We start from the raw sequence: 15,490 nt of genomic DNA, 5'->3' as shown, positions 1-15,490 counted from the left end.
TTCTCCAGTTCAAGACTTTCAGTTTCTCTCTGTGTATTCTCAGGCAGCATCTGTGATCGGTGATTACCCTGGAACCCCAAGATCAAGACCAGACCTGTTGTCTCCGCTAGCGAAGTTTCACGTATTCCAGCCTTGTGTCCTAAGTGACTATTTCTGTTTCATGCATTCCAGAGACTCTAAGATCAACGTTACATTCCCTGAGTTTGACCTCTCATGCTTCCTTGCTATCGGGAGTTGCATACAGTGTATAAATAAACCTTTGTTACCGTTATCTCTGTGTCCTCGTTCATACAGTGTTGTGACAGAAGACCAGACCACACACCATGCAAGCTCCCTCGGCTTCTGAGATCTCCGCTTCGTCCACCGATGCCTCTCGGAGTGCCACTGTTCACGCAGCCGTCACCCAGCAACCGACACTTCAAGAAACTCTTATGGAATTTCGTCATACTCTTCAAAACTACCGATCTGCCTCAGTAAGTCCCATGGCCAAACCTGCTAATTATTCGGGCGAAGGAGAGTGCAAAGGATTTCTTCTACAGTGCAAATTATACATGGAGGTAAACGCTGTTCAGTTCATCTCCGAAAAAGCCAAAATTGCTTTCATAATTTCCCTGCTCACAGGTCGAGCGTTGAACTGGGCTCAAGCTCTCTGGGATTCCAACGTACCTGCATTTTAATACTGTATTTTCTCAATCATCCAAGGCCATATCGGTTCACGATCAGTTATTTCGCCTACGACAAGGCAATTCTTCTGTTTCAGATTACGCTCTGAAGTTTCAGACAATTGCTGCAAGCAGCGAATGGAATGAAATCACTTTGATGACAGCTTATCGTCAAGGGCTCAACCCAGACATCTGTTTACAACTGGCCATTTATGATGACGCTATCGGGATTAAAAAAACATCCTACGCTCAATACTCATAGCCCAACACCACACTGCTTGCTTCCAAAATTCCTCTGCACGATCTCCTCGCCTCTCCGCGCCCATAAGCCCTCCTGTACCAGAGCCTATGGAAGTCGACTCAGGATGACTGACTACAGCTGAACGTAATCGACGTCGTACCAATAACCTGTGTTTCTACTGTGGAGCTTCTGAACACTACCGGGCTGAATGTCCCGTTTGTCCCAGTCGTTCGGCGGTGAGTACAGTTGAACTACCATTTTCAGTATCTTATGTCTCAAATCAATTTGATATACCAATTTGATCGCAAAACAGCATGTGACGTCATTACGCACAGGTTTTTATTCGCTTTAAAGCCGTTTGAAGGAAATACACTTTCAGCAGCTTTATTTCGCATGATTTTTTTTACCGAACTTCAGATAATTCGATTGACAAGTTGATGGAAACATAGCTACTGACATCCATATTGTGGCTCTATTAGACACCATTACAGCTCAATGAAATCCCAGTTGAAACGCTTACCTGATCATCTCCTTCTCCTCTCTCTGTTCGGCCTGTACTATGTTGCTCTCTCTTTCTCCATTTAACTGGATCACTCTCTGATGCCTGTAAGTGCAACCACTATGTAATAAACTGTCACTGACTACCATATTGTGGCTCTATTAGAAACCGTAAAACCTATCAGTAATATTAACTAAATACAATTGAGTTCACAGCACTCAAATATTACCGAAACTTGAATGACTGAAACAGAACTCAAACTGAATGAGTTATAGAACATTTCTAGATCCCAGAATGATAATTGTATAATTAAGTGATTAATTAAGTGATGATTGAGCATTAGTGATGAGCACCTGCTGTTAACAAGCAGAATCACTGAAGGAAAGAGAAACACAAGAACTACAACTGACTTCCAGCCACAGCAAAATCAACTGGAGAATAAAGAAGACATTAAATATCTCAAGATCTCAGCAGAGGAGGATTAAACAACTCCACAAACAGCATTACAAGCTTCACTTATTATTAACCACTTTGACTTTATTTCTGCCATTCGTCTACAGAAGTTCTTATTAGAATTAAAAAAGGTTTAAAAGTTGATGATTTAAATAAGTTCAGAGTACTCAGTACTATTGTTTTTATAAACTTAATTGAATTGAGGCAATCGGTTTCCTCAAATGAAATAAGTTAGCTTAACTTACACCGCGTTCCAAATTATTATGCAAATTGTATGTAAGTGTCATAAACACACAGTTTTTTGTTTTTCAATTAAACTCATGGATGGTATTGTGTCTCATGGCTCTTTGGATCACTGAAATGAATCTCAGACACCTGTGATAAATAGTTTGCCAAATGAGCCCAATTAAAGGAAAAGTACTTAAGAAGGATGTTCCACATTATTAAGCAGGCCACAGGTTTCAAGCAATTATGGGAAAGAAAAAGGTCTCTCTGCTGCCGAAAAGCGTCAAATAGTGCAATGCTTTGGACAAGGTATGAAAACATTAGATATTTCACGAAAACGTAAGCGTGATCATTGTACTGTGAAGAGATTTGAGGCTGATTCAGAGCACAGACAGGTTCGTGCAGGCAGAATGAGGAAGGTTTCTGCCAGACAAATTCATCAGATTAAGAGAACAGCTACTAAAATGCCATTACAAAGTAGCAAACAGGTTTTTGAAGCTGCTGGTGCCTCTTGAGTCCCGCATCAAGAAGAAGAAGAACATCAAGGTGTAGGATCCTCCAGAGGCTTGCAGTTGTGCATAAACCTACTATTCGGCCACTCCTAACTAATGCTCACAAGCAGAAACGGTTGCAGTGGGCCCAGACATACATGAAGACTAATTTTCAAACAGTCTTGTTTACTGATGAGTGTTGTGCATCTTTGGATGGTCCAGATAGATGGAGTAGTGGATGGAACATGTCCCAACAATGCTGCGACCACAACAAGGAGGTGGCGTTTTTGGCTGGAATCATAGGGAGAGAGCTGGTTGGCCCCTTTAGGATCCCTAAAGGTATTAAAATGACCTCGGCAAAGTATGTCGAGTTTTTGACTTACCACTTTCTTTCATGGTACAAAAAGAAGAACTGTGCCTTCCATAGCAAAATCATCTTCATGCATGACAATGCACCATCTCATGCTGCAAATAATACCTCTGTGTCATTGGCTGCTATCTGCATAAAAGATGAGAAACTCATGGTGTGGCCACCATCCTCCCCTGACCTCAACCAGAATGAGAACCTTTGGAGCATCCTCAAGCAAAAGATCTATGAGGGTGGGAGGCAGTTCACATCAAAACAGCAGCTCTGGGAGGCTATTCTGGCATCCTGCAAACAAACTCAATCAGAAACTCTCCAAAAACTCACAAATTCAATGGATGCAAGACTTGTGATAGCGATATCAAAGAAGGGGTCCTATGGTAAGATGTAACTTGCCCAGTTAGGATGTTTTTGATTGAAATAGATTTAGATTTCAGTAAATATGACCACCTAATGCTGCAAATTCAGCAAATGCCCATTGACATGTTCTTTACAACCTATACAATGTTTTAACTCTGTTGTGCATAATAATGTGGAACAGTGCATTTTCAGTTTTTTTATTTTTGAAATAAATACTGTTATCATTAGGAGGTTTGTTCAATAAAATTCGAATTATACCCTAATGGTTGATGACTTAAAAAATTATACTGACTGTCATTTGCATTGACTAATTATGAAAACCAGAGAAAGATATCATTTGCATAATAATTTGGAACGCGGTGTATTGAATTTGACTTTGTATTATTGTTTTAGTGGACTCGATTAAAATAAGTTCAGAGTACTCATAACTATTGTTTTTTATAAACTTAATTGAATTAAGGCAATCGGTTTCCTCAAATGAAATTAGTTAGCTTAACTTGTTGGGTTTTACAGTGTAGACACTAGGGGTGTGCCGGTTTCAGAATTGGTGATGACGGTTATGATGTGAGTCAAATGTGACGGTTCATAACATAACCGTCGTCGGGGGTGGGGGGGGGGGTTGCGACGTTCCTGTGTTATAGGACAACTTAGTTTGAATAAAATTAATATTTGTGTAGTGTTCAATGTTGTTATCAATAGAGATACGCGGATGGGGTATTAGTTCATCCGCAACCGCATCACAAAACTCATCATCCGCGCCAACGTTTTTTGACCAGATTTCAAAGCCGCACCCGCCCGCCATCCGCTGATTTTTTTGTGGTCTATGGACGATGCAATGCTCTGCTGATGCGAGCCGCAAGAAAGCCCTTGTCTGTTCTAGAAAGGATGCAGCAGCAAAGATATTTAATGCTAATGTATGAGGCATAGGCCTACGCTGAGTTTCATTCATTTACGATGAGATGCGCTCTAGTTCAACTTCACAATGCACTGCAAGTGAACGCGGCGCATCGGAGCCTCGATGTCACGGTTATTATATTGTCTCCTATATTTGCTTTTTTATTTATTAAATACATGCAATTGGTTGATGAAACATATTAAAATTAAGATACAATTTGTACAAAACAAAATTCGCTTTAAAGAAAGGCTTTCTACAAAGCAAAACTTAATGAAGTGGTAAAAATCTGACGATTTACAAAACAGAACTTTAGTGGTAAAAACCATGTCTCCTGATTGCAAATGTTCATTGCTAATGTTTATTATTGCAAATGTTTTTCATTTGCTTAATAAATCTCATAATGATGGCACATCACTATATCATAGCTTTTATATATTTCAAATGATTGGTGGTCGGTCAAGGGGTACTTGGCAAAGAATCAAATACAGTTGGAAACGACGTAGACCATTAATAACATAGACTGTTAACAATTGTTTTTAATTAGTATTTAAACATTCTCTATGATAAAAAATGTTTGTAAAAAATATTTTAATAACACGGTTTTGGCAGTTATAGAGTTCTAATGACGGTGTTCAACTATAACCGTCGGTCTCACGGTTATATACTATCCGTCACACCCCTAGTAGACACCATTACAGCTCAATGAAATCCCAGTTGAAACGCTTACCTGGTCATCTCCTTCTCCTCTCACTGTTCGGCCTGTACTATGTTGCTCTCTCTTTCTCGGTTTAACTGGATCGCTCTCTGATGCCTGTAAGTACAACCACTATGTAATAAACTGTCACTGACATCCATATTTTTCTATTTTTTCTTGCACATGGGATACAGTTGGTGTTACGACCCTGTGTTTTACTTGCTCGCCTGCTGGTGGCATTGTTCTTCTATGAGAGCGCAGGAGATTGCGTACACCTGTTCACCACTTAAGGAGAGGATAAAACACTGGCCTCGACCACTCTTCTTGACTTCGTCCAGGGGACTGACAGCCTCTGGAGGAGTCACTTGTTGCTAACCTTTATCTTGTCTGCAGCCCATACCAACCTTTTCTCCTCCCCATCTGGATTATGATTTTTTCCCCTTTGATTTTGAACCCTAGACTTCGTTATATTAATTTATCTGTATTTTGAAGACTAATAAAATCTTGCAAGTCATTATTTTAGTGTACTTGTATCATTTATGTACGGTCGAAACGAGCTGGCCGTAACATAAATTGGGTGTCTCGTCCGCGATCCTATGGGGGTAGGAAACGTTGGTAAGTATGGTTGTATGTGTATATGTTTTTTTGAATGATTGCCTTTTATAAATGAGAACTCTGGTTAGTTAGAGTGTTTCCAGCTGGATTGTGAATGCAATCTTTCCGACGGAGCACTGTTTGTTGTTTTGTTTTGTTATTTTGCCTTTCTTGTTTTTGGAGGTTATCCTGGGTGGAGATTAATTCTCTGTAGGGGGTACGCTTCCGGACCTTCAGTTTGACTGATTGTCGCGGAGCTCAGCGTTTAATGCCGCCCTGAGCCCGGTACATCTCTGAAGACCAGGTAGGATTTAGTTAGTGTTTTCTGAGTTAGGAGCTGGAGTTTTCTCATATTGTAAACGGTAAATCTATTCAACAAATAAGTAAAGGTAAATCATTGTGTTAGTGTGTATAGTGCGGTTTATTCTCGCGCTTACACTGTGTTTTGACTTGTGGGAAGTCTTCGGAAGTTTTTGTGAATGAGTTAGGTTGCGTAATACAGTGACGTAGTTCCTTTTTGAAGCAGTGGCTTATGGGAGTTGTATTTCGTGTAAACAGCGTCTCACGTGTGTTAGCTAAATTAGTAGTTTCGTTTGTGTTATTGTGCGTATATATATACGAACAAAATGTCTTCGGTGCTCGAAGATTTCTTTGCGTGTCCATCAGAAGCTTTGCTTGAGAGTTGTACAAAAGAGCAGTTGGTGCAAATTGCCGAACGCTTTAGTGTCGATCTTACTTCTCAGGAAAAGAGGCTGAAGGAAACTATCGTGACTACTTTGAAGCGATCACTTGTTGATAGAGGAGTTATAGAGGTAAGCGCTGAGTTAATTACTCCTAGTGAATCGTTTGTGTCTACTCCTGCTGAGGTTTATAGTGGAAGTGAGACAAAATTTCCAGAGTTGTCTTTGCAAGAGAAGCAATTGTGTTTAGATGCCGCAAAATTCGTGCTGAAGGTGACGATCGCGCTATGAAAGAGCGAGCAGTAGAAAGAGAATTTGAAGGGAGAAAATTAGATCATCAGTTAGCTATGAGAAAACTGGAGCTTGAGTTAGAGCGGGAACGTGATGAGAGAGCGTTTCAGATAAAGAGGTTGGAGTTAGAATTAGCAGCAAAGACAGCTGAGGTTTCACAAGCAAATGTGCCTCCGGTTTCACAACAGCATGCGAATGCAGGTGAACCGGTGTTTGACGTTTACAGAAATATGAGATTAGTGCCGCCATTTTCTGAAAAAGAAGTGGATAAATATTTTTATCACTTTGAACGTGTTGCTTTATCCATGAAATGGCCGAAAAGCTTTTGGACTTTGTTGTTACAGTGTGTGTTCACAGGTAAAGCTCAGGAAGTTTATTCTGCACTCTCACTGGAACAGAGTGGTGAGTATGATGTTGTGAAATCTGCTGTGTTACATGCATATGAACTCGTGCCCGAGGCATATCGTCAAAAATTTAGGAGTTTGAGTAAAGCTGATGAGTGTACTCATGTTGAATTTGCAAGAGAAAAAGAGAACTTATTTGATCGTTGGTGTACTTCAATGAAAGTTACAACTAAAGAGCAGTTAAGAGAATTAGTGCTCTTAGAGGAGTTTAAACATTGTGTTCCTCGTGCTGTAGCTACGCATCTCACTGAACACAAGGTTAATACACTTTCTGAAGCTGCTATAATGGCTGATGAATTTGTGTTAACCCATTGTGGGTCATTCAGTTCAGTCAGTCTTAAAGCCAACGATATGAGTAAGTCTAAGTTTTGCTTTCAACCTAAGACAAAGTCACTTGTCATGAGTAGGAATATTAAAAGAACAGCATTAATTTCTTAAAAAAAAACTTTTGAACAGTATATTGTTACAGAAGATTTTCTATCATATTTCTAATGCTGTTCTTTATTTAACTTTTTAATGTTTTCTAAAATGATTGCTAAATATATTCAGCGTTGATGACAGAAATAAATTAAATTTAAAGTATATGGAACTGTAAATTTAAACTGTATTAACATTTAATAATATTATTCATGTTTTTTGTATTTTTTATTAAATAAATGCAGGACTGATGAGCATAAGACACTTCTTTCAAAAACATTAAAAATAGTGATGTGTCCAAACTTTTGAATGATCCTGTATTTATGTGTTTTCTTTTATTAAATTTTTTTTTTCATAGGAGAGCTGCTTGGTGTTGACTACTTCCTGGGTCAGACTGGACAGCCCCTGGTAGTGGACCCTGACTCAGAAGAGACAGAGAACATGCTGGAGGATGTGGATGAAGGTGAGGATGAAGAAGACGAGGGCTTCAGGGAGGACCAAACATTTGACATTACTGAGTCGAGTCTTACTGATGACCCAAGCTTCTCTCTGTCCTCCACTCAGCCTGATGCCTCCTTCACGCCAGGTGCCTCAGCATCTCCTGACGAGTCTGTGGTATGTAAATATCTCGTTATATGTATGTATGTAATTATGTTTTATGTAATATTGTTAAATTTCTAGGGAAAAAATATAATTCGTGCTGACCTGTAGCTTTTTGTCTGAAGTTGACAAAAAAACTCTAGAAAAATATTTATATTTATTTGTTTTTTTTTTGTCCCACTTCACTGTACTCATGTTGTTTATTAAATTTTTTTTTTTTTTTCTTGTATTTTTCTCACAGGCTTTGGATAGTGCTGGTGTGCTGGACAAAGTGGACAGCCTTGCGGAGTATCTGGAGCTCAGGAATCAGCCATCTCTGGGTCTCACCAACCATCAGGTCAGTTTCTCTTCTTGACCTGTCATATGTTAACACTACCACTTGTTTTGTTTTCTCATTTGCCATGTATTATATGCTAGGGGTGGGAAAAAAAATCGATATTGCAATACATTGTTGTGCTCTTTGTCGCAATAAATAATCGATACACTAACGGCCAATATCGATATTTTATTACAACACAAAATTATTAATTTACCCGTCGTCAGTGTCACTGTCACTACCCAATATCTACCATTCTGTTTGCGGGGGGCGCTGTTTCGAGTAAATAGGGGTAAAGTGGCAGAAGCAGCGGCCAGTGAAGAACACAAGTTATCTAACAACAACAGAGAAGAAGCGCAGAAAAAAAGAGAAGTGAGAAGAATGGCGGAAAATAACGAAAACCAAACAAAGACGCACCCGCTAGTTGAGCATGCTGATCAGTTACGCCTGTTTCACACATACTCCGTCTGCAGTGCGTATGCGTTGAGTATTTTTTTCCGCACCCATGTTAACGGATTAGAGTGTTCACACTGCACGCGGTTGCTGTCCGGCAGTACGTCCCAGAAGCTGTGTGCAAGTGCATTCAAGTGCATTGAATGATACGTTGTTTATAAAACGTGTTCTGTGTGAAAGCAAAACGAGTCCGTGCTGCTTCTGCATCGCACACGGACTGCATACGCACTGCAGACGGAGTATGTGTGAAACAGGTGTTATTGTTCCTCAAGAAGAATATGCCTTGATGTGACCACTGTCCAGGTTAACATAAAGCACTTTACAGTAACTTACTACTGACGTTTCAGTATCACGGTTTACACATGTTAGTTAATGTTCATGTTGTTTTTTTAATGTTCAGGCACTTTTATCTGTCTAGCTGTACAGCGTTTACATTTAAGACCAGGAGGCAGTGAGTTATTATGCAAATGCATATTTCTTTGCACAGTGTTGAAAATGTTGGCATTAATAAATGCTTAAGATTTCCTTATTATAGGTATTTTTTTCTTTTTCAGTCACATATATCGTGATATATCTTTGATGAAATTTCTTCCAATATATTGAATATTGTAGATATCGCGAATCGTGATATTATCGATATCGTGGGCCACATATCGTCACAGAATTGAATCGTGAGTTACCTGTATCGTCCCACCCCTATTATATGCTCTCTCTGCTTAGGTGAGCAATATAGTTGGCAGAACCTGCTGGATTACGATAAGAAGAAAGTGATGTTTGCTGCCAGACACCAGAGCAGGCTGGACACAGGTTCACTCCAGGAGTGGAGAGCGTGAAGAGACATACATTCACCACCACTGCCCCACTTGCCCAGTGGCCAGATTGTTGTCGCCTGATAGAGACCATTTCAAGCTCTGTGCCATCCATAAGAGTCCAAAAAATAAAGGGGATAAAGTTTTATTTATGTGTATTGTTTTCTGCTTTCTGTTCTTTTGCACTTGCAATGAATGCACTAGTGCCATGGACATTGGACGGTTTTATTTATATGTATAGTTCTGTTTTCTGTTCTTTTGCACTTGCAAAAAATGCACAGGAGTCATGGACAATAGAAAGTATTATTAAGAGATATTATTCTGTTTTCTGTACATGCAACATAACTATAAGAATAAAAATGTAAAAAAAGAAAAAAGAATAATGAATAATTGGCTATGACTGATTGAAAAATAAAAGTTTGGTCATGATTAAGTAACTCTTTTTGTATGTCTTTGTTACAGTATCATTTAACGTTACAGGCCCTTTTAAAAATGTTGATAAATTTGGGGATTATTTAATAAATAAATTTACTATTTTTTGTACTATAAGTTTTAGAACATAACTACAGCAGAAATATATTTAAAGTGCAAAAATTTTGAATAAGATATCAATAATCAGTAATATAAATCTAATAAAATATTATTTTTGTAATTTCAGAAAAAATTTCATTAATTTGGACATCATTTATGTGATAATTACTGATAAATAAAACATTCAGTAAACACTTCAATGTATGGCAACACTAATATGAACTGGAAAGCTTGTGATATCCTTACTCCCATATAAATGTACAGGAAAATAGAGAAAACATTTTTTTTCAGATAATTTATTGTAAATATACACTCCAAAAACAGTTCAAAGAGATAAAATTCCCTTTCATTTCTTTTCTCCTCATTTTTTCCTTTTTTCTCTCTCTTTTTTCTTTCTTTTTCTCTTTTCCCCCTTCATCCCCCTCTTTCCTTTTCTTCCCCCCCCCTTAACAGACCATTGTTCCCCAGCTTTGGCGCAATCGGTTAGCACGTTCGGCTGTTAACCGAAAGGTTGGTGGTTCGAGCCCACCCAGGGACGTGTGAAATGCCGGAGTTTTGCACGCGCGTCAGGTGTCCACTGACGCCTATGCCATTCTTAGGGTTGCGAGGCACAGCTTTCTCAGGGCGTTTATCTTGTGCACCTTCAATAAGCTGGCTTGTTTTAAAAGAATTCAGCGGCGGGTGTTTGGTGAACATTTTCACCAGCTCGAGTAGTTTGCTGTGGCATGTGGATGCCTTCTTTACTGATGATCTGTCTCTGGGGCTCATCTAGTTGACATAGTATCCGCTGACATTCGGCTGAAGGTGCTGATCCACCATCTGCTCTTGGTACGGACTGGAACCGGGGGACTGTAGTGACCATCAGATCGGAATACAGAATGGATCTGGTGGCTACGGTGACCTCAGAATAAGAAGAAACAGACTAATATTAATGTAGATGCAAAAGTTCCATGTTGCCACAAAGTCAATACCCCACCGGGATGACTTGAAATACAGTCAGCATCGGCAATTTTTGCCAATCTCTCTGGAGGCTTGTTGAGAAAGATAGTCTTGCTTCGTTTTGTTTCCTTTTATTGGCGTGGCTGGTTGTTGGTCCTCGTCAAAGAGGTGTCCACCGATCGTAGCGTGCCGGAGCCAGAAGACTTGTTGTTTTGTCAATATGTTCTCAAGACTTTGCGGCAGGTATCAATAAACTACAGCACAATCACAGCTCGCCGCTACCCATCGTCAACAGGTTGGGCCTGTCTGTTCCGGTGGGCTCTCAGTGGTGCTAAAGCATCAAATGAAGAGGATGGGATTCGAACCCACACAAACCAAGGCGTGCCGAGCACAACGGACTAGCCTTGCATCGCCTTAACCACTCGACCACCTTTCGTTTTGCGCGGTCCTTTTGTTTAACCCTCCCGATTCAGACCACCAGCTCATTAGTAGAGCGCTCAGTGAACTGAACTGAGTGTGTCAGATAGGGAAGACACACAAAAATTGCAGAGTGGGGTCCCCAGGACCGAGGATCACTGCTAAACGTACCGAACGACGAGGATGGGATTCGAACCCACGCGTGCAGAGCACAATGGATTAGCAGTCCATCGCCTTAACCACTCGGCCACCTCGTCATATTACGTGGCGTCTTTTATTTAGCACTCCCGATTCAGATCATCAGCTCATTAGTAGAGAACTCAAAGAACTGAACTGAGTGTGTTAGATAAGGAGGACACACAAAAAGTTCAGCATGGGGTCCCCAGGACCTAGATTAAGGTCCAGTGCTAAAGGAACCGAACGACAAGGATGGGATTAGCAATCCATCGCCTTAACCACTCGGCCTCCCCGCCCCCTTGCTGACTGAGAGAGGCCATGCTGCGGACCTTTTCAGCTGCTGCTGCTGTGCTTTCAGCAGGCTGTTTTGAGCACAGAGGGAATAGTGAATGAGCCGTCTTTTACACACCTCTAATCTGTTCCGTAGAAACACGGTGCAGCAACCCGTGCCAGGAGACTGTTTGTGCGGCAGTTTAAAGCTTGCTACCACCTTGTCGGTTCACATCCACGTAGGTGCCTGAAAAGGTCACGACCGTCGCCGGCATTCTTTCGCAGAGGCAATATTGTAGCCTATGAGGTTTATCCGAGGCGCGATCATTGCTGGTTGAAAACTTTACCCAATACCCCGCCAGGATGACTTGAAATACAGTCAGCTTTGGCAATTTTTGCTAGCCTCTCTGGAGGCTTAGAGTATTGTTGAGAAAAAGTAGCCTTGTTTTGTTTCTCGTCAAAAAGGTGTCTGCTGATGATTGAGCGCCAGAGCCAGAAGGCTTGTTGTTTTGTAAATATGTCCTCAAGACGGGTATCATTAAACTGCAGCGCAATTACAGCTCACCGTTACCCATCGTAAACAGGTTGGGCCTGTCTGGTCCGGTGGACTCTCAGTGGCGCTAAAGCTTCCAGTGCATGTCGAGCACAATGTATTAGCCTTCCACCGCCTTAACCGCTGGACCACCTCGTCATCTTGCGTGGTTTCTTTGTTTAACACTCCTGAATCATGTGCATGTGGATGCCTTCTTCGTCTTTTGTTTCAGCCGCCGAGGGCCTGTTTTCCACTGAGGCCCTGCGTCAAACTCCCTATGAGACACAATCGAACTTTAGTAGTAACCTCCGATTACGGCCGAATGTGGATTCTGCTCGGACGACGGGGCACCGGTACATCCTTTGTAGCTTTGGCTTGTTAGCCAAACGCTACAGCAGTTTGCCATTTCCCATGAAATCATCCTTGATTTCCTTAAGAAAGGTGCCCCAAATTGGTGGAAAATCACATCTCAACCATACGCTGTCCAAAGCATTGACCCGCCTTCACGCGGCAAAACAGAACGTGTTGTTGGCCCGCACTGCTGGGTCAAACTGCGCTTCCCAAAAACAGATTGGGTCAAAACCGACAGAAGAAAACTCTAAGCCTGCTCTAAGCCCTACCCACGGGGAGGGCTCGACAGTCTCGCACAACGCGAGAGCCTCCGTTTCGCCTGTGTAATTTGGGGGCCGATGAATACTGGGTCCGACCCGGTGAAGAAGCCCACGACCAGCCCGGCTAGCTCAGTCGGTAGAGCATGAGACTCTTAATCTCAGGGTCGTGGGTTCGAGCCCCACGTTGGGCGGCTCAGTTGACTCTCTTTCTTCCCAAAAGGGTGGCGGGCTCCAGCGTGCCCATTCGCCGCGCAGGCTGAGCGGATTTTGCGAGCTCCGGAAACATCTTTCAAAACAGATGTCGCTGTTAGTGCGAGCGATTTTAATCCCTATCACTAACCCTAACCCTTGCTTTTACACCGGTGATCCGGCGGCAGCAAGCAGCAGCGGCTGTCTCTGTGGCGCTACCTGGAGCAGGATCGTCTGTTTCCGCGGCCGTCTCCTCGTCCAATCGCCGATCTCGCCGTCCATTGTGAGAATGGACGAGAGCCAATCGCATCGTTCGAGCTCCATTGTTGAGAGCCACTCACAGCGCTTATAGTTTCATTATAAGTCAGGTTCAAAAATCAGACAAACGGAATATAGGATAACTTTTCAAAGTAAGTAATACATGTTTTCTACTTTCTTCCTCTCTGTTTACAATGTTCTCAATTGGTAACTCGTTACGTTTCGTCCGTCGTTCATCCGTGTTTGGCGTTCACAAACCTTTGACTCGCGAATTGCCCATAAAGAAACACCGTTTAAATGTAATCTTACTTTCTAAAGTCTATTTACTCGTTCTTAAGTTCGATTTAAATGGGGGAAAAAACGCGTTTCAGCTGTAAGTGCAGTCATTCCTTATGACAGTTTACCGTGTTTTTACTATAGTGAATCGTAGTAACCATGTTGTGTTTTTGGCTGATCGATTACAACTGTATGAACACAGTCTTACTATAAATGAAAATCTGAATGAATAGCAACAACAAAAAACGTTGTGCTTGTGTTTGTCGTCATTTACCATGGCTTTACTATAGTGAAAGTGTAGTAATCATGTTTCCTTGCCTATAATCTCACATATTAAACACAATTGTGCCTATAATCGTACTTATTAAACTCAGTTTACTCGTTCTTTAAGTGTAAACACAGTCTTACTATAAATTAAAATATGAATGAAAAAAACAAGTAATTTACCATGCTTTTACTAAAGTGAAAGTGTAATAATCATGTTTTGTTTTCATGATTTGCCTATAATCTCACATATAAAACACCATTTGCCTGTAATTTTGCATAGTAAACACATTTATTCTATTTAAAGTTTGATTTGGATTTAAAAATATGTTTAGTTGTAGACATTTCTAATTACCATTTAATGTGATTTTGCTATGTGTGAATGTAGTAATCAAGTTTTGTGTTTGCAGATGGATTACTATTTATATAAACAGATGCAAGTGCTACAAATAATAATTGAAATGAAAATTCAATGTTATATAGACATCCCTTACAAAAATTAAACATGGTTTATAAAGTTTACTTACTATGTTCTTTGTTTGGTTTTTTTTTTCTCAGATTGATTATCATATCATGTATAACCACAGCTTTTAACTAACAATGTACTTTATTTTACATTGTCATTAATACATGCTATATGTAGTTACTATAGTAATAACAGTAAATTATGTGTAATTGGATTCAACTAACTGTAAACCAAACAAAACAATAATCTTACCCCTTTAGTAACTGTATATGGTAATTTAATATTCAAATACTTATATGTATAATTGTAGTGTAACACCTTTAAATAAATGTGTAACCTTGTTTTTCTTTATTAGCAATAAAATAATGTATTGTTGTAATGGGTGCCATTATTTAGTTAGCTTTGTATCATTAAAAATAAATTAAAAACATTTGTGTAGTTGTCCAATACCTGCAAAATGCACATTACTGACTATTATTTTCCTATTATATTTAGATGAGCACTAAGCCAAAGAGCCACAAGGTCATGGGTGATGGCGAGTGGATGGCCAGGTTGAGGACTTTTGCCAGCTCTGGGGTTTGTCCGTCTGGAGGCAACAGACCAGCACCACGGCAGCGGAAGTGGAACAACCTCTACCAGAAGGTAAAGTTACCTGTATCTCATTGTAGAATATGTATGTGTACATTATTTGTCAAACATTTTTACACGTGACTGTGTTTAATGTTTTTGAAAGAAGTGGCTTATTAAGCCTGCATTTATTTGATCAAAAATACAGGAAAAATAATTTGTACTGCATATTTGTATTAATTTTTATTTTTAATGAAAACTGTGATATGTTTTGCAGAATTCATTGATGACTAAAAAGTTAAAAAGAACAGCATTAATTTCTTAAAAAAAAAACCTTTTGAACAGTACTGTATATTGTTACAGAAGATTTTCTATTATATTTCTAATGCTGTTCTTTATTTAACTTTTTAATGATTTCTAAAATGATTGCTAAATATATTCAGTGTTGATGACAGAAATAAATTAAATTTAAAGTATATGTAACTGTAAATTTAAACTTTATTAACATTTTATAATATTATTGATGTTTTTTTGTATTTTTTATT

At 39.9% G+C, this 15,490-nt stretch overlaps 3 non-coding genes across 3 annotated transcripts; 2 read left to right on the top strand and 1 right to left on the bottom strand.

Annotated features, from left to right (window-relative positions):
- Positions 1-11,510: 11,510 nt before the first annotated feature.
- trnas-gcu (transfer RNA serine (anticodon GCU)) lies at positions 11,511-11,592 on the bottom strand. Its single transcript has one exon. It is a non-coding gene; the product is annotated as a tRNA-Ser (tRNA).
- Positions 11,593-12,055: 463 nt separating this feature from the next.
- On the top strand, positions 12,056-12,196 carry LOC141326989 (U4 spliceosomal RNA). The gene has a single exon (XR_012354313.1). It is a non-coding gene; the product is annotated as a U4 spliceosomal RNA (small nuclear RNA).
- Positions 12,197-13,043: 847 nt separating this feature from the next.
- Positions 13,044-13,116, top strand: trnak-cuu (transfer RNA lysine (anticodon CUU)). Its single transcript has one exon. It is a non-coding gene; the product is annotated as a tRNA-Lys (tRNA).
- Positions 13,117-15,490: the final 2,374 nt, after the last annotated feature.

This window comes from Garra rufa, chromosome 2, assembly GCF_049309525.1.
Source record: "Garra rufa chromosome 2, GarRuf1.0, whole genome shotgun sequence".
NCBI classification, from domain to species: Eukaryota; Metazoa; Chordata; class Actinopteri; order Cypriniformes; family Cyprinidae; genus Garra; species Garra rufa.
This window is presented reverse-complemented; position numbering and strand designations above follow the sequence as displayed.